Genomic DNA, 17,423 nt, shown 5'->3' with positions numbered 1-17,423 from the left:
TTTTGGAGAACAATTTTGAACTGTCCCCAAAGGTTCTAAAATGTTACATCACCTTTGACCCAGTAATGCCATGAAAGGTCTATATTTCAAAGAGATCAAAGAAAAGAAAAAGGACCCATATATAAAAAATGTTTATAGCAGCTCTTTTTTGTGTTGACAGAGAAATGGAAATTGAGGGGAATGAGTGAACAAAACTGTAGTATAAGATTGTGCTGGAATTGTCTTGTGCTATAAGAAATGACCAGAGTGGGTGGTTTCAGGAAAACCCGAGAACACTTATATAAACTGATGCAAAATAAAGTGAGCAAGACCAGGAGAATATCGTGTACAGTAACAGCAATATTGTAATGATGACGAACTGTGAAAACCTTAGCTACTCTAATATAATGATCCAAGATAATTACAAAGGATTTGCAATGAAAAATGCCATTCATCTTCAGAGAGTTGATGAACCCTGAGTACATATTGAAGGATACTTTTTCACTCTATTTTTATTGCTTTTTGGGCAACATGGCTAATATGGAAATCTGGTTAGTATGACTTCACATGTGTAATTAATATCATATTACTTGTTTTGCTAATGATGGTAAAAGGGGTGAACAAAGAAATAAAGTTTGGAGCTCAAAACATTTTAAAATAAATGTTAAAATAAAATAAATATGTGCAGGTTAATTTTGGGAAAACATGGAAATATCTACATGAAATTATGAAAAGTAAAACAAGCAGAACCAATATCATCATATAGAGCAACAGGAATATTGTTTGAAGTATGACATCTATGTCTACCACCAGAGAAAGAACTGATAAATAGAAACAAGACAACATTATCTATCTATCTATCTATCTATCTATCTATCTATCTATTTTGTCAAATGATACCTTTTTTAGTGGGGATGGGAGAGGGACAGAGTTAACTGGGTATTTTAATGTAACAAACAAAAATTTAAATTAATAAATAAGTATATGAAAATATATTAATTAAAAATAGTATCTCTCTATCCTTGTTTAATAAGATGAAATATTTAAGGATAAGTAAAAAGCTTAATGTTAGAAAACCAATGCCAACTGTTTTAGGAATTGCCAGATAGTTGTGGTATATGAATGAAATGGAATATTAATATACTATAAGAACACATGAATATCATGAATACAGAGAAACATGAAAGATAAAGGAACGGGTGCCAAATGAAGACAGCAGAACCAGGAAAATAATATAATTACTTTGACAATGTAAATGGAAAATGCAACAATAACTAATAAAATAAAGTAAATGTAACACTTTGAATTTTTATAATGTGTTCAGCCCCAAAGAAAGACTTTGGATATATTTGTTTAGCTGACTTAGATTTTTCATCCTATTTTGTTATTCTTTGTTATAAGGGAAGGCTCTCTGGGAAGGGGGTGGGGAGAGTGAATATAGGTACATATATGATGTGTGTGTACATATAGATAAATGCACACAAAGGTGTGTGTATGTATGTATACATATATTTGTGTAAGACGAAAGAGGAAGGGAGCAGAAAGAGGAAAGACATGTTCAATGTAGGTGTTATAAAAATACAATATGTACTTTTTAAAAAGACCCAGAAGGAAGAAGCCCCTGATTTTTAAAGATATCAAATCTGAGACATGTTTAATTTCCAAACTTAGCCAAATGGACTCTGCTTTCTCCTCTAGGATCAAATCTTTAGGAAATCAGTGAAACATATTTGCATGTTAGGTAACAAGGAATTATTTCTATGAGTATAGAGTAATGATGTTCCCTCTCTTTCATTTTTTAAAAAGTATGACATGCATCAGTAACAATTGCCTGGAATGGTCTGCTAAGTGATTTCCACTACTCTTCTTCTAACCCCAGGTGGTGCAAGGACCCATCTGGGCTGTTTGACTGCTCATACAGTTTTGATGAGATGGGAGTCACCAATTCTATTCTTTCCAGAGAAATGGAGGACCACCAGGCCTCACCATCTGCCCTGCCACTTCTTCAAAACCCCAGGCATCGGCATCTGACCTATTGAGAAGGGAACAGGAACTGTGCCTCACCTTTCTTTGTATGCATAACATTTGGTACTATGCCTAGAAGATAGTAGGTGCTTAATAAATGTGTTACTGATCTCTAAACTAAGGATTCCTGGGTTTTACTTACTGTGTGGTTACAGCTTCGCCCTTTCAACTAACAGAACTTGAGAACCACCTTGTCAGTAAAAATATATTTTATATATAATCTCTTTGAGAATAGGGTCTATCTTGATTTTTCCTTCCCCCCCCCCCCACCCTCCAGAAAGCAAAGTACTTGGCACATATAAGCACTTAAATTTTTTTTTTCTTTTACTCACTCATTCATCTTAGTCATAAGAATTTCTTGAGAGGCTTCATATGATTTGCTAAAAAAAAAACCAAGAAAATTATGTCTACAATATTCCCCTTATCTAATAGTCTAATGGCCTGCTTAAAATAAAACAAAACAGGAAAAAAATGAAAATGAAATTCACCTAGATTTCACCTGCGGGATCCAAGAAGTCTTTACAGAGGAGTTGCTACCTTCCCTGAGCCTTGAGAAATGTAAAAGTTTGCTTTAGGTTGAGATGAGAAACTAGCATTTCAGTACTCAGTAATGGTAAGGATAGGCAAAATGCATGGATGAGATTAGGAAAGAACTATCTATTAGGTGTTTTTTTTTTTTCCTGAATAAAACATCAGAGAAAGTGTGGATGGAATAAAAGCAGAAAGTTGACTTATAGTAGGATTTTGAATGTCTTAAATACCAGATTAAGGGGATTAAAATGAAAGATTTTGAATAGAGGACTAACATGGTCAGACAGGTGCATTAAGAAAATTATTTTGTCAACTGTATTAAAGGCAGGCTATAGAGTTCAGAGATTCGAGGTGGGGAGGAAAGTTTGAAGGATGCTACAGTGTAGAGTCCAGTGTAGAGATGATGAGAATCTGAAAAGAGTCATAAGTTTGTGTGAAGTATGAGCTGGTTCTACTCCAAGTTCTAGAGTTTCATCAGGGCAGTGAAGTAAAAAAATGTGAGATTATTAATTCCCTTGGGTATTTCATATTATATTTTGCAAACTTCATATAAAGAGTCAAGTATTCAAGAATGTTGAGCAGAAAGGATGGGAGGGCAAATGATGTTTTCATCATTTTTAATGTGACTGAGCGTTTAAGTTTGGGGATCTATATTCTTTCTTTCTCTCATTCTGTGTTCTAATTGTGAAGAGAGTGAGTGCTTCAAATAGACATTCTCCAGTATATCTGAAGAATATATAAGCTAGGAACTCAAGGTGGACTCTTGTGGAAAATAGGTGGTGTATATACCCCCACAAGATAACCCTGTGAGGTCTGAATCCCATGGAAACTATCCCTAGGCAGCCACATAAAGATATACAAGCAGAAGGAAGCAACAGAGAGCTGAACCTATTCTAGACGTGGGGATGGATCCATCTCCCTTTTCCCTGTTAACTGGATGAAATGCCTGCCAGCCAATGGTGCTGTGTTGTTCACTGTTCTCTGAGAATGATGTGTTTGGGTTTAGAAGACCAGTGAAACTTCTGATGCTTTTTGTATATCCTGCTTAACATCACTTTCCTCTGGTTGTTATTGAAGGCAATTAGCCTATTCCTGCAGTGGTCTTGCATTCTTTTGAGGCTTGCAGACTTACTAATGTTGACATATCCCTATGCTGTCACAAGGGACAGAAGCTATGGCACCTTATTCTGCTCACTTCTGTTTAGCTAAGCAACTGACACCACCTGTTTATGGTTTTCTCTAATGGGAGAAAATAGAATTGTTCCCACTGTGGGAATAATGGAAAAGGCTAGTCTCCCCTCAAATGGAGGGTTTTTCCTCCACACAGACTGACTTTTTGGATCCTTTTTTGCAGGAAGGTAGTCCACCTTAGCATTTGAATAGAGGTTTGTAGGTGGTCTATAATGGGCATATTTCCAGGAGGAGATTATTTGATTGACAGTCATTTAGACATATAACAGCTTAGGTCAACTTTACCAAGTTGACTTAGCTCTATAAATGTTACTTATAAACTGAGTTGGAATGACATCTCTGGCAAGATGTGGGGATCTATTTCCCCTTTCCCTGTTTCCTCTGGATGAAATGTGTACCAAAGGCGCTTCACTGTTCACCATTCCGAGAATGATGTGTTTGGGTCTCAGACTCCCCACATCTGTAAGAGTATATGCGTAGTTATTTTTTTTTAAGAGTTGTTCATTTTACTTCTGCTAATGGTGGTATATTTCGTTTTAGGCTTAGCTCTATTTTTCCCAAAGAAAGAATAGAGGAAGAGGCAGGGAAGGAAAGTGGGAAATCAGGGGAGGGAAAGGGAAGCAGAAACGAAGAAAAAGCTGGAAAGAAAATCAGAACTTCTGGGACTCTGAGTAGGTGATCTCTCTGAAATACTTTCTGATTATGCTCTTCTCCAATTCGTTTTTCCTTAAAGGATATGGAAAAGTGTGGTGGGTGTTTATGTGTGTGTTTATTTAACTTGTGTGTGTTTTCTACTTTCTCCATCTGGCATCTGCTTTAGCACCAGCCTAGCTGTATGGTGTCAAGAGCACTTTAGCCTTTTCTTTATCAAAAGGGAGAAATCTATAATAAGGAATTTTTTGTAAAAAAAGAGAAAATTCTCCACAATCACCCCCACCTCATTTTTTGTAATGTTTTTGTTTAGTTGTATTTGAGCAAGTTTTTTGCCATTTACCTTTGAATTTGCATTGCCTATTGATTGGCAATTTCAAACTGTTTATTGTGCTCTTTTGTTTCACTGTTCAAGAGCTAAAACAAAAGCCACCAGGCCCTATGAGGTACACATTTGCATTCGGTGAGCGTTGCTTGAGGAAAAAGTAATTGCTAATGCATATTTATGTGGCACAAATTTGCCATTTGTTTATGCATAAAATTATCAATAGTGCAGGGCGGCCCAGCCGTAGAAAATGGTGACCTTTTTAGCTTAATAAATAGAAATCAGCTGTTATTGTGAAGAGATCAGCCATTTATTCTGTGTTGAGGGACACTGCCGGGAAAATGTAGATTGGTGCTGGCAATATCATTAAATGGAAGGCCAGTGACCCTTTCGGTAGAGTCTATTATACTTTATCTAATAGAGGATAAATGACTCAGTTGGCAAATGGATTAAAGAACAACAGTTTTTTTAAAATTTATTTCATAACCATATAGATTTTTTTTAAAGCTAATAAAAATGAATAGAAAATTTCAGGCTGACCTGTTGCTAGAATTTGCATCGCACCTTGGCTGCTTTAACTAGCTTCTCTCTTCATTAATCACAGGCTACTTTGCTCAGTGTCTTTTAGAATGAGGGAATAACGATTTTTTCCCCCTAGAAAATCCTTTGACTTAAAATTGTTATTACATGACACAAAATTACTTTAAACTCAAAGCCTTGGGAGTAATAGTAATCACCTAATAAAAGTTTGTTGACTGACTCAGGAGTGATGAGTGTGTAATGTGGCAAGGACAGTACATGGCCCTGGAGTCAGGGGTGATTGTTATTTAGGCATTTTTCACTTGGGTCTGAATCTTTATGACCCCCTCTGAAGTTTTCTTGGCAAAGATACTGGAGCAGTTTGCCCTTTCTTTCTCGATCTCATTTTAAAAATGAGGAACTGAGGCACACAGGTTTAAGTGACTTTGCCAGGGTTTGCTAGGGTCATCCAAATAGCAAATGACTGAAGCTGATTTAAACTCAGAAAAATGAGTCTTCTGATTCCAGGCACTATCCACTGTTGCCACCTAGCTGCCCTAGGAATCAAGGGCTATAAGTTCAAATCTAGATGCTGTCACTCTATGAGTAACCTGGGCAAGTCAATTCTATTCTTTGGGTGTCTGTCTCCTCGTCTTTAAAAAAAAGAGGAAGTTGGACTAAATAGTCTTTAGGTTCCCTTTTAACTCCTAAGATGTGGCTTTGGAAGACGCTTATATTAAGTTCTATTCACTATATGGTTTCATTGGTTTCAGGTTACAATACTAATACTAGCTATGAAGTCTGTGGCTTCTCTTTAGCATTTTCCCTACAAGCCAGAGTGATACTCTCATAAACTGACCAAACAGTGGTCCTTGGAAACTTGGTCAGTAGTCCGCGGCTGCATATGGTGAATGCTGTCCCTTCAGTGGCAAAAGCTGCTCTAGCATCCTTAGGGCTACTCTGGAATGATGTGCAGGAATCTTGTGTCGCTTTGGGGCTCTTGACTGTGCATGTTAGTCAGCCCTGCAGCCCCCAGGGTTTTTGAGCAAATCATCCCGAATTTATTGTAAAATAATGTTTGTTTTGGAAGGGGGGGGGGGGAAGTCACTCTGAGAAAAAAGCAAAGAAGAAGAAAAAGTCCAAGCAGCCAGTTTAAAATCTCCAGGAGAGTAGTAAGGTTTGGTCGAACTCCCCTTCCCCTGACTCTCAAACTTGGGGGTATTGGGGTGGGGCAGTCGATTCTGCAGTGCATCACCGGTGAGACTGAGCAACCTTTTACTGGCAGGAATGGAATTGTTGTTCCTTTTTTTAAAGCAGAGGGTGTAAATACAACTCAGGCACTAAAGTACATTAGTCTATAAAATGAATATATTTTTTCTATGTCATTTATAAGGTATTGATTTTGGGTCCATTAGACTCACAGTCCCTAAGAAAAAAAATGCTTTTAATGGGTAGGTTGGACATTCCAGAAAGAAGAACGGCAGTTGTTAACCCCTTCCATCTCAAGTCCCTGTTCCTGTCAGAAGCTATAAGTAAGTGCTGGCAGTTGAGAAGAGGACCCTCGGGGTGGGGGAAGGAAGTATTTCTTACTTTCTGTCTTCAGTGGTACTTTCAAGGAAGGAATTATGAAACGAATTCCCACTCACTTACTGCTATGACCCTGAATGTAGTAGGCTTTTTGTTGTTGTTCACAGTAAGAGCAGCATCATTCTAAGATGACTATTCATGGATCTATAAAAAAAAAAGAGAGAGAGAGAGAGAAAACAAAACTCCAAACCAATGGTTTTCTAAGGTGATTCACAAACTTTCCTAGTCCCCCAAATCTTCACAGTGTGATGTTAATTGTTCTAGGACATCTTCATGATGGAAAGGATATTGGGGGTGGTAATGAGAAAGGAAAGGTGAACATTTAGGTGGTTATTCTTTTTTTTTTTTAACCATAATTTATCCACTAGAGTGAAAAAAGTTAACAAAACCATCCCAGAGCTACAATTTGCTATAGACAAATTTGTCAGTAATTTTGGTGAGAAATGTGACTCTTAAAATGTGATCATTTGTTTTCTACCACATGGAGAAGAAGATTGCTTGTTGTTACCTCTTTTCCAATAGGAAGATAACTGAAATATAATCTACTCTCATTAATGTTGTTAAATAGCAGAATATTCATAATAACTCAATACAGTTGAAGAAAATTGATGTTTCTATATATTTAAAAATAAAAAAAAAATATATTCCATCAAATTGTTTTGGCAGCCAACAGGGGTTTGTGAGGACAGCCATATTAATTTCTATAGAAATATAATTACAATAGATAAAATATTTTTATTTTTAATTTCTTTTTTCTTTCTGCTTACATAATGATATTTATAAAGAAAAATATACCAATTTAAAACTGATTTAATAAAATTTTATTTCATGAAGATTATTATGTCAGCAAGAATGCTTTAGAACTTAATATTTTCTTTAGACTTTTCATCTTACATTGTAAAAACATAAAAAATACAGGCTCCCTCTTGTGGGTAAAATACTACCTCTGAATTCCCATATTGCATAATGACTGTGATCTGACAAATAACTGTCTTGCATTTTAAGCAAATTTGGCTGCTGTTATGCTTTTCCAATTTGTCAGATAATTCCTTCTCCCTCCCCCCAGGTCAAACAGTGCTGTGCATTTAGCACTTAACTAAAGACTGGGCTTTGTGGGGGCTGGGGTAGTGTTGTTTTGCTTTTTTTTAATTGACAGGAGGTGTTTTGGTAAAATTACTAAATGAATAAAAGAATTAAAAATATAGCAAGCAGTTTCAAGTTATTTTTGATGACATAGTACCTATACTCCATATTTTCCTTACACTTAGCTGACAGAAGTTTGTTTTTGTCTCTGTTCAGTTTCCCAGGGTTACTTTCCCCATTTTTTCAAAGGTAGCTGATTACATATTTGATATAGCACTAGAGCCCTGAGCCAGGAACACTAGAATTCAAATCCAGCCTCAGACACTTAGAAGCAATGTGATTCTGGGAAAGTCATTTTAACTTGTCTATTCAAGTTCCTTCACCTGTAAATTAAGGATAATAATAGCACCTATTACTACTACTACTACTACTACTACTACTACTACTACTACTACTACTACTACTACTACTACCACCACTCCCTCTCCTCTTCCTCCTCCTCCTCCTCCTCATCATCATCATCATCATCATCTTACTCCTACTCCTACTCCTCCTCCTCCAAGTATCTTTCTATGGATAAAGTGACATAATATTTGTAAAGTACTTTGTAAACCTTAAACTGTTTTATAAGTGCTAGTTATTATTTAGGAAATGCCAAGAACATCCCAAATGGGGTCATGAATAGTTGGCTATGACTGAATAATAACAATTGTTTTTTCAAACATTTCAATAGGATGGGGCAGAACCTAAAAAACACTTTAGTTTCCATTATTTACCAACATAATTTTTGAGTTTATCTCATTTTCTAAATTAATCATTTCATAACTATACAGGTCTCTCCAGGCCATCATATTTACTATCACTTCTGAGGAAAGCAATTGCTCTAATATTGCATCTAAAAATTCTTTCAATTGCTGGCTCTCTTTTAAAGCAGAATTTGGGTGGCCATTCGTCAAAGATGTAAAATATGGCTCCTGTTCAAGAAAGGATTCAAAGGATGTAATCTTTGAATTCCCTTTCCAACACTGATATTATGTGATTCTATGATTGTCTGAAGATGATTTCACCTTGTACTTTTTAAGAAAATTCTAGCCATCATATTGTCTATTACCTCCACTCCCAGAAATATACGTACATACCTGCCTGTGTGCACCCCTGTCTATCTTTGGTCATTCTCTATGCCTTTTCTTTTTCAATGTCAGAAATGCCTTTTTTCCTTGCTAGGTCTATTACTTCTACTTGTGTTCTTGGTTTCGTTACCCTTATTCTTCTTTATTTTTGCTTTTTTGCTCTTTTAGGTACTGAATTTCTCCTTGAATCCTGTATGTGAACAAACATGCTCAGGTCAACCTATCTTAAAAAGAATAAAAGAAACAATAGGGATATAGATGGAATTTTTGATTTCATTGATATAGGGAACTCCCAGGTGAGGGAATCCTTTCTACAGATTCAGCAGACATCTTCTTTGTAATTACAGATTGACATATTTTCTATACATGGCATATTTAGTCAAATGAAATATTTTCTAAGAGAGTAGATTTTTAAGTGAATCTTGATGCTATTTAATAAAAACATCTTTTGCAAAGGATGCTATCATTATTTGTAAAGCCTCAGTAATTCTCTCACTCTGAAAATAGCATGCTAAATATTCTCAAAAGCAAAGAATAATTCAGTTTTAATTTTATTTTTCTAGTATATGTCTTGCTGATGAACCAGTTCCTGTTTGATTCCATTGACAATAGTTCAAGAGCTATAAAGAAAACTTTTTCTCAACACTGGGTAAGATAATATGACAGAATACAACAAAGTATAATCTAATATTTATATATAATATAATATATAATCTGTAATATAACAGAAACCAACAGAAGAAGAGAATTTAAAATGTAGGTGATATATTATTTTGGACACACATAATTCAAGCATATAATACATAGAATGTAATAAGCATTTGAACTAAAATATTGTGTGAATTGGAATGTCATTAAGTGAACACATACAGCAACAAAATCTAGTCTTCCACCTCACATAACAACTTTTTTTTTTTATGTTGGTCTAAGTGCCGCATTTATTGAAGCTATAAATATTTATTCCACTGGTAACAGTTACTAAAATGCTTGTTTGCATTTTCCCTCTTTTTTAGATTTAGGGAGAGTTGGGAGGCTCAAGTGTTGGAAAAAAAATTTTTCCCTGAGCTATTTAGTACATTCAGATGCACTTTGGAAAACACATTAAAAAAAAAAAAAACCATAGTGGAGACTAGCAATTTTTTTCCAAGAGTTTTTACTGTTAATATAAACATTCATTTTTTATTTTTCCTGATTTCAACATTTTTGTAATTTTTACTTGTTCTCCCAACAAAATTCAAATATGAAGACATGATCTGGAAACTTGGTTTCAATATGTTCATGATTCAACAACTATTTTTTAGTTGTCTCAAAAGTAAATACACAATTCTGAAAGTACCATCATTATCAGTTGTGAAAGAGTTTTATTTTTCTACCTTCTTTATTCATTTACTAACAAAAACAACAACAAAAAATCCAATCAAGATCAGCACAAAGGGGATATTCCCCTTCAGTGGATGTCCCAGGAATTCATTCTTGCAGACACTGGCCTTGGGGTCTTAAGAATATGCTTGGGACAGGCTATGTCCTTGAGGACAATTATAATATTTCTTATAATACTAGTTATAACATGTAATACATGCCACAATATTGGTAAAATGTCAAATACTATTTTTCTTATAATGTTTAGATTCAACATTTAAAATGTGTATAGAAGGATAAAATATTCTTTAAAAGATGTTGTTTTTTGAGGGAAAGTCAAGTATGGACCTACTATTTCACTGCTTTATAGCTTTATAGGGAACTTTCAATGAGGAATCTCCCTCATGCAGGTGACTTCCCTCCAAAACACAATTTTTGTGTGAGAGAGTTGGCATATGTCATTCCATATGCAAGTGGAGATATGAACTTTCAGTCTCACCTTCCCCTATTGGTTTCTTTTCCAGCCAAGACCATACCTGGCTTGAAATAAACTTTTACCCTCAGAGGACTTCCTCAGCAGCATACATTAAACTACAGCATTTCTGCATTTTCAAGAAATTCTTTGAGAGTGGGTTTGCCAACACAGTAGTCCTAGTGTCTGGATTTTTTTTTTTTTTGGTGGGGTGAGGTTTAGGTTTACCTTGGAAGTTTTAACAAATGAATAGTGAAACCAGTCGTTTCAAAGAAACTCTCAGTTAGCAAAATAATATCTGAGAAATTCTGTGCATACAACAGAGCAACTATTGAGGACAGAATTATTTCTGTTTGGGATTTAGTCGGCAGTGAGGTTTAGGGGTAATCAGAAGCAGACTATAAAGGACTAAATCAGTAATTTTCAAGTGTATGCTAGATATAGTTTAAGGAAATACATGTGTATTAAATATATTAATTTTGCTCAAGTACTTTTCAACTGTATTTGATATGTAAATAAATTTAGAATAGAATAATTGGGGATAATAGCAAATAAATCTTCTCAGCAGACATTACACAACACTAATATAGATATCAATTATGACTATTGTTCAATTTCATGTGAAAAAATATCTATCAGGCAATATTCTTTTAAGATTTTTAAAAACTTGGAATAAATATGTCGATACTGATTTCTACTCAGCAACTGCTTTCCCATGATGAAGGTGTCTGGATAGATCAAAGAGACCCAGGCACAAAAGAGAAGTTGAATGGTAGTTTTTATTGCTGCTTTAAACAAATTGTGAGGAACAAGACAAGTCTATTGGTGTCCCCAGATCTTGAGGGAGAAGAATATAGGATCAGCAGTTGTTTCTTTTTTCTGATATTTGGTTCTTTGTTGTTCTATATTACTTTAAGATGTTATTATATTTGTTATTACATTACAAATTTCTCTAAATAATAACCTGTAAACTTTTCTGGAAAAGCCTTTTGATCAGCTTCTGCTTTTCCTTGTGGCTATTTATGTAGTGGCCTTTCCCAGTTTTACATTAAAAAAATATTGTTCCCATCCCACACACTTTTCATAAAACAATCCATAGAAATAATTTTCTTACCTAATATTTATTCAGACAAATTAAGACTTTATTGTGATTTTAAACAACATACAAATATTAAACATGAAATAAGGAAGATGATGATAGTGAGAATAATTAGCAATAATAGCTAACATTTATATAGTACTTATTATGTGCCAGACACTGTGATAAACATTTTACCATTATTATTTCACTTGATTCTCAAAAAAACCAAATGACATAGATGCTATTATTATCCCCATCTTATAAATGAGGAAACTGAATCAGACAGAGGCTAAATGACTTGCCCAGAGTCACAGACTTAGTAAATATTTAGTAAATATATGAGTTTAGATTTGAACTCATCTTCATGACTGTAGGTCTAGCAATATCCATTGTGTCATGTGGAGGCTATAATGTTCCTATTGCAAATGCATGATGATGCAACTAAATTATGACATGATACAATGCAGATTCATAATGACTATAGGAGAGCAAACCTGCATCTAGATTCAACAGGCAATGACACAAATTTGAACTCATCTGCACACAAACATATCAATCAGTATGTTGTATTCACTGTCATTTGGAGTGAATTCATTGTGATAATCATGCTTTTGGTGAATTTGATTTGAACTTCATTTTCCGGGAAGAAAATGAATATATTTACATGGAAAAGCTAAAGGAAATAAGCAACAAAGTTTAGTCCATTATGCTTTTCTACCTCAACCTCACTCCAGCCTCCTTGTACCCCTTTGAGAAACTAAAGCCTCAATTTGGAAAACTCTGCATTAAGCAATCATGAACTATTTAATAACTCCACACTCATAACTATCACATACAATGATAATGATGATGTTGTCTTTTTTTTAAAAAAAGGAACTCTGTATTCCTGGGTCAGGGAAGATAATCCCAAAAGACTGAAAATTGTCAAAAAATCTTTTAAATGTAATATTGCCCTACATTTTATAAGATTTGAGAATGAATTGCTTTGTTGACAAATTTAGAATTGTTTGATCAGTTTTAGAAATATCTTGATAATTTGAGTAAAAAAATCCTTCTCATAAGATCATAGAATTTACTCTTTAACTTCTATAACCAGAACTGGTACCTACCTAGAGAGCCAGCCTTTACATGATAGCATGAAATATGAAGGGAAAATAAAGTTTAACAAAATGAACCATGATAATATACAAGTTTGACATTATAAGCAATGTTGTATACTTGCAACTCTCAAGACCTGCAAACAAGTCAGCTATGTGAATTCTCATTTTAGTACTTAATAGATATTTTTTGATTGATTAATATTTTGACTCCAAAGATCAGAATTCTGAGCAATGAACAGAAAACATTTTAAAGGTAAATGTAAGCTTACACATAGAGATATCAAAAATAGAAAACAAGCTTCTTGAGATTTTGCTCTAGGGATCTTTCTACTTAACATGTTGGATAGGTTTTCTCAACTTTCTCCTGATATCACAGGGATATCATTGAAGCTTTGTCTACCTGACAGCTTTGCCCTTACCATGTGACCAACCAATCTTCTCTTCCAGGTGTATATTATCTTGTTGACATTTTCTTCTTTGAAACTCTCCATTGGCTATTTAGCAAACTACTCACAGCTACCCCATGCATCTCCATTGCCTTCTGTGTAATGTTCATTTTTAATTCTTCAGAGACTCATGTATTCCTTGTCTGCTACTTTCCAGCACGGTTTAGAAAACAATGATAGTAATAAGATAGGCTCATTGTATGAAGTAGAAAATAATGGAATTTTTGTTGTTTTAGTATTTTCAGTGGGAATGAAGAAGAATGGGAAAAAATCATTATAAAAATTAGTGGCTATATCTTGACTGACCTTTTTAAAAATCAGACAATTAAGCTTTAGATAGCTCTAAAAGCCAGAAGCTATCCATACACATATGTATATATCTGTGTATTATATACTAAGGCACAAACTTTTGACAAAATCTTTAAGAAAAGGATTGCAAGCAAAGCTTATAGATTTGTTCCTAGTATTACTTAGAAAAACTAATGAGAAAAGGGGTAGCTCTTTTAATCATACTAATTTAATTTAAGGATATTATCCAAAATATCTCTATAGAATTTTGTAAGCAAGTGGATAAAGTTTTGCCTGGGGTCAATGTATCCTAATAATAATAATACAATGCATAAGTGGAATGAGTTGAACTGCTGAGATTTCTCACTATAAGTCAATAAATTGTCTCAGCATTTGTAAATGACCAGACTTTTATATACTTGTCTTTATTTTCCACAGAATTGTACAAATGTATTGCTTGCTTAATAGTAGTATTATTTCATATCTTAACTTTAGAAATGCTTTGTCATGGAAGTTCTTAATCATCTCAGTCCCTAAAGGTTTAGTGGGATCTTTGATTTCATCATTGTGGATATGCCTTTCTTCAAGGCAGATTATCACCCATTCATGCCTGTCTAACCCAATTCAGGAGTTCCTTCAACATGAGGAGGTACTCCCTCTATTTTCTTAACATTGTGTGGATACCAGAGACTATGATTATGAGCTATTCATCAGTTATTCTCATTCTTCAAAAAACAAAAACAGTTTTTGTTGTGAATTTCATCATCATTAACAAAAATCATTTCAATATACAAAAGACAAGAAAGAGGATTGTATGAGAAAATTTTGTTGTAGGGGGAAAGAGAACAAATATTTATCAGGTACTTACTAAGTGCCAAGAACTCTGTTAATAAATGCTTTACAAACATGATCTCATTTGATCCTCATAAAACCCTACAAAGTAGGTGCTATTATTATCCTCATTTCATAGTTAAGAAAATTGAGGCAGATAGAGATTAAGTATTTTGCTCAGGGTTACATAGCTACTAAGTATATGAGAATGAATCAGAACTCAAGACTTACTGATGCCAAGCCTAGTACTGTAAAAGACGCCTAATTGGATATATGTTACCTATTGATTTTGCCAAATTTAATCACCCTGGATTTGATTAGATGCTCTAATATGTCAAGATTTATCTTGATATTGATCTTATTATTCAAATTGTTAACTAGTTTCTCCTGTTTTTTAGTCATTTGGATTTTTATTAAGATTTCATATATTACTTTAAGTCTTTGATAGAAATGTTGAAAAATACAATGTTGCACACATTCCAATGCAGTTTTTAAGTTGACATTGGCCCATAGTGACAATACTTTAATATAGTTATTATATATATTATATATATTTATATAATATAATTAAAGACATTTTGAATTCTTTTTACTATACTATCATTTAGAACTAACCTTTCTATCTTTCAAAAAGAAATAATAATATAGCTAGGATTTATATATAGCACTTCAGAGTTTGGAAAGTACATTATCTATATATTTCATTTTCTCTTTACAATTCTGTGAGGGAGGTGCCATCATTATCCCTAATTTACAAATGATAAAATTAAGGCTGATAAAAGTTAACTGATTTGCCCAGGATCACAGAACTAGCAAATGACTGAAGCAGGAAATGAATTTGGGTCTTCTTGACTCCAAGTTTGGTCTTTTATTCATTATGCTATCTAGAGAGATTTAATCAAATGCTTTCCACAAATCTAAATGAATCAGGATCCCTGATCAATTGAGTTCACTATGCCTTCTCTGCCTCCCTTCATTTGATGAAATTATAGGATATTGGGTAGAGGTAATAAAGTAATGTAGTTAATTAGGGTTTGCCCCTTTCAGACTTTAAGTGGTTGATTTTACTACTTATAAGGCATCTGAAATTCTGAGTTACTCATAGACCTGAATGACCTTTTTTGTGTGAAAATTTTAATGGATTTTAAAGTGGGAGTGCCTCATTAAATCATTAAATTCAAAATCAAATTAATAAAATAGTTCCTGACTTATTAAGGGTTTGGTATAAAGGAGGTATAAAGAAGAAATTCTACTTCATACCTGTTAGAGGCATGAAAAAGTTATTCAGCAAATTGATATGATGCCAGGCACTGTCCATTGGCAGATTGGAGGATGTGTTCCTCCCCCTGGACTAAAAAATCATGAGAAAACTGAGTTTATTTCTGGCAGATGCACATAAATAATGTAATATAAAAAGAAGCAAGATAAATCAAAGAAAATAAAATCCTATAAGAAAAAAAGAAAGTGCTTTCAGAAATATGAATAAAGGGTTAATTTTCTTCAGTAGGTATCAGGGAAGGGAACATACTGGTCATTTTCACCCATTAAGTCAAAATCAGTATGTTAAAAACTCAGTCTATCCTCCCTTTTTACCTGGACACTCCTCGCTTCTCAATTTTTTAAAAAATGGCATCATCATTCTTCCAGTTTACTCAGGAAGTAATTCCAAACATGTCACCTCTCTTTCTCCCCTTCTTACATTCCGCTCTTCCCAATTATTGCTGGTAAGCCTATTGGTTCTTTTACTTCAAAATCTCTGGTACTATTTCCTTCTCTAGCTTATTTTTTTAAGTAGATCCCCTTTCTATCCATTTCCAAGTATACCCCTGTACTACCCAAAACATTTAAAAAATTTGATTTTTTTAATTATTTGTAGTTATCTTAGAAGCATGGCAATGAATGTTACTGTTAAATATATTAATATTTACTTTGAAGAATGTTGCTTTAAATATTTTTTTCTAAAATAATGTTTAAAATTTATGTCTAACAGTTTAGAAAAAATAAAACTCTTAACTAAAAGAGAATTTTGCCTCAAATAGTTTTTGCTGGGAGAGAGAGAAAGCAGAAAGTTTTATCTATATGCTTTGTAAATATTCAAGAATAGTTTATATAGAAAGGTAAAGTGGAGGTAAAAATATTTAAAATATTAAAGTAATCACTATAAATATAACTGCTGTTTATCTCATATCTTTCTGACATACTCTTTTTTGACTATACCATACTATTATTTAAAACAAGAGACACTAAGTAGTAACAACAGAAATTTTAGGGAAAATAGACATCAGACATGAAGCTACTTGTGAGGCAGAAATAATCCAACCATTATTTCTGGTGTAAAAGGTTTTTGAATAGCATCATTTGCCTAGAAGCTGTTTTCCAACCTAATAACTCCTAGAATAAAGGTCTAAAACAGTTTTCAAAAGGATTAAGGCCATATCACAATTGGTAACTACAAGTTTTCAAGAATTTAATTTCTGATTGGCCCAAAGGTGAAATATGATTTTAAATTTCTTTAGGGAAGCAATATTTTAAAACAATTATTCTGAGAAAATAAAAATGTTAAGTATTACAGTAATCCTCTAGAGAAGGCTTGTCTGGGTCAAATACATACAAAGTTATTACCATAATAACCTCCAAGATGGTAATTTCACTGAGTTTTTAATCCATTTGGGAAGAGATTCTTCTTCTTTTTTTAATCTTGTGCTTTAATTTGCCTCAAGCAAAACCTATAATCAGAATAGTACCACAATTCTGCATATTGCTTATTATTTTTATCATATTTTTTAGTAAATTTAATAGTTAAAACTTGTGTAAAAGATATAGAA

The 17,423-nt window shown here is 33.7% G+C and overlaps 1 protein-coding gene across 7 annotated transcripts in view; it reads left to right on the top strand.

The window, feature by feature from the left end:
- Window positions 1-17,423, top strand: part of SOX5 (SRY-box transcription factor 5) — a 1,300,541-nt gene that overhangs the window by 346,652 nt on the left and 936,466 nt on the right. For all 7 annotated transcript variants that reach the window (XM_056800784.1, XM_007503523.3, XM_056800783.1 and 4 more), the window contains one exon: window positions 9,585-9,670. The gene's annotated coding sequence lies outside the window, so the exon portion shown is untranslated. The remainder of the gene's footprint in view (window positions 1-9,584; window positions 9,671-17,423) is intronic.

Source organism: Monodelphis domestica, chromosome 5 (assembly GCF_027887165.1).
Source record: "Monodelphis domestica isolate mMonDom1 chromosome 5, mMonDom1.pri, whole genome shotgun sequence".
Lineage (NCBI taxonomy): Eukaryota > Metazoa > Chordata > Mammalia > Didelphimorphia > Didelphidae > Monodelphis > Monodelphis domestica.
The sequence above is the reverse complement of the archived record's forward strand: the minus strand, read 5'-3'. Positions and strand labels throughout refer to the sequence as shown.